Source organism: Cebus imitator, unplaced genomic scaffold, assembly GCF_001604975.1.
Source record: "Cebus imitator isolate Cc_AM_T3 unplaced genomic scaffold, Cebus_imitator-1.0 Scaffold35, whole genome shotgun sequence".
In the NCBI taxonomy this organism is placed as follows: domain Eukaryota; kingdom Metazoa; phylum Chordata; class Mammalia; order Primates; family Cebidae; genus Cebus; species Cebus imitator.
The window spans coordinates 8,656,104-8,658,747 of NW_016107350.1; the positions used below are offsets into that span (position 1 = coordinate 8,656,104).

General features: G+C 47.2%; 1 pseudogene; it reads right to left on the minus strand.

Annotated features, from left to right (window-relative positions):
- Window positions 1-1,061: 1,061 nt before the first annotated feature.
- LOC108301540 lies at window positions 1,062-2,159 on the minus strand (annotated as a pseudogene).
- Between the last annotated feature and the right edge of the window lie 485 nt (window positions 2,160-2,644).

The following is a 2,644-nucleotide window of genomic DNA, read 5'->3' on the forward strand; positions in this document are numbered from 1 at the left end:
TCATGCAGATACACAACTCAGGAGGTATTTTATACAGTTCTCTTGAAATATCAGTGAAATCAAATCCCCACTGCCAACAATGATGACCTGAACAATGTACCCTTTTGTCAAGTTTTCATCCTTCCCTATTTCATTCTCCCTTCACTCTCACTCCTGATTCCCAGGATTACCTTCCAAATAAATTACTTGCTCATAACTCCTTGTCTCAGGCTCTGCTGTTGGGGAACTCAAAATCAGACAGTACTCTTTAAAATTGCAGGTATCTTACAGTTAACATTAATAAATAGTCCCATTCTATAATTTCTGGAGAATATTCTACTTTTTTTTTTTTAACGGCTGTGCTTTTATTTTTTCCTTACACAATGATGTGTTGCTGGGACCTCATCTTTTCACATAACAGTAGAAAACCAAAATTTGTTGTCGTCTCTTTAAAGAATCGACAATTTCGTACAAAAAAAACAAACTTACGTAAATTAAAAGGATGAATACATTTATAGGTTTAAATGCAAACTGCTTCCAATGCGAGGCAAGTAACAGCCCATGGTGTTCTGGAAGGAAAACATCAGCTAAGAAAGGAAACGGGGTCCTATGGCTTGGACTTTTCCAACCCTGACAGACAGGACAGAAACCACTGGTTCGGGAGCCCTTGCCAGGCTCTAGAGAAATCCCAGAACACAAAGCCCTGACACATTGATGCCCTGCACAGATCAGAGACTGCTGGCCATGCAGACTCACCAAGCCACAGGCTTGTCTTCACAAGCATGTTCTTACCTTAGCCATGAAGTGAGCAAGCCACATGTACCAAGGGTTGAAATAAAAAATATGTACAGAGTATTAAACAAATACCAAGGGGAACAATTAACTTGATTACAAGGTCAAAATCAGCAACAAGTTCTACAATCCAGTGCTGATATCAGATATGAGCTTCAAGGACAAATTTCTTTTCAAAGGCTTATACCAGTTTTGTGAGGCTAGCATGAGGTGGATGCACTTGCCCAGGGAAAATTTATACTTCTGAATTAACCCATGCAGCAAATGCTATGCATCTGTTTTTTGCTCATTTAGAAGCATTTATGGTGGACGACGGAGGGGACTGACTCCTGGTACTCTCCTGCTTGCCAATCCACATCTGCTGGAAGGTGGACAGTGAAGCCATGACGGAGCCGCTGATCCACACCAAGTACTTGCCCTCTGGGAGTGCAATGATCTTGATCTTTATGATGCTGGGTACCAGGGCAATTATCTCCTTCTGCATACTGTGGGAGATACTCAGCTATATGGTGGTGCCACTGAACAGTACCATGTTGGCATACAGGTCTTTGCAGATGTCCACATCACACTTCATGATAGAGTCGAAGGTGGTCTCCTGGATGCCACAAGATTCCATGCCCAGGAAGGAGGGCTGGAACAGCATCTCCAGACACTGGAACTGCTCGTTGCTGATGGTGATGACCTGGCCATTGGGCAGCTTGTAGCTCTCCAGGGAGGAGGAGGATGTGGCAGTGGCCATCTCCTGCTCAAAATCCAGGGCGACCTAGCACAGCTTCTCCTTGATGTTGCACGTGATCTCCTGCTAGGCAGTGGTGGTGAAGTGGTGGCCGCCCTCGGTGAGGATCTTTAAGTGGTAGTCAGTCAGGTCCTGGCCAGCCAGGTCCAGAGGCAGGATTGCGTTGGGGATGGTGTAGTTCTTTTAGATGGGCACCATGTGGGTGACCCCGTCTCCAGACTCCATGACAATGCCAGTGGTTTGCCCAGAGGTGTAGAGGGACAGCATGGCCAGGGTGTTGAAGGTCTCAAACATGATCTGAGTCATCTTCTCTCTGCTGGTCTTGAGGTTCAGAACCTCAGCAGCACCGGGTGCTTCTCCGGGTCCACATGCAGCTCGTTGCAGAAGGTGTGGTGCCGGATCTTCTCCATGTCATCCCAGTTAGTGATGATGCCTTGCTGGATGGGGTACTTCAGGGTCAGGATGTTATGCTTGCTCTGGACTTTGCCGTCCACATAGGAGTCCTTCTGGCCCATGCCCACCATCACACTCTCGTGCCGGGGCCACCAGATGATGGAAGGGAACATGCTCGGGGGACATTGTCTCCAGCAAAGCCAACTTTACACACGCCAGAGCCATTGTCAATGAGGAGTGCGGCAATCTCTTCTTGCATTGCCACCCGCAGCAGAGCGTGGCTGCACAGTGGCAGGGGGACGTGGTCCGTGGGGTGGCGGCAGTGAGTCATATTCTACTTTTTATCAACAGAAACAATATAAGATCCTCTTAAGAAGGAGGATCTCATTCTGCTTGGTTGTGCCAGTACCTTGTCGTCTGGTGTGGAAGGTCTCTATCTTCTATGGGTCTCCTCAGACATGTTGACATTGCTCAGAGTCTCTGGATCTAGTGCCCTACTAAATGCTCTAGAACTCTTGTGTCTGTCATAACATTAGCTATAAGCTAAAGATGGGGGATGGGAGGGACAAGGGTTAGACTTTTTTTTTTCATTGTACTTTAGGTTCTGGGGTACATGTGCAGATTATGCAGGATTGTTGCATAGGTACATACATGGCAGGGTGGTTTGCTGCCTTCATCCCCCCATCTCCTATATCTGATATTTCCCCCCGTGTTATCCCTCCCCACTATCCCCACCCACCTCTG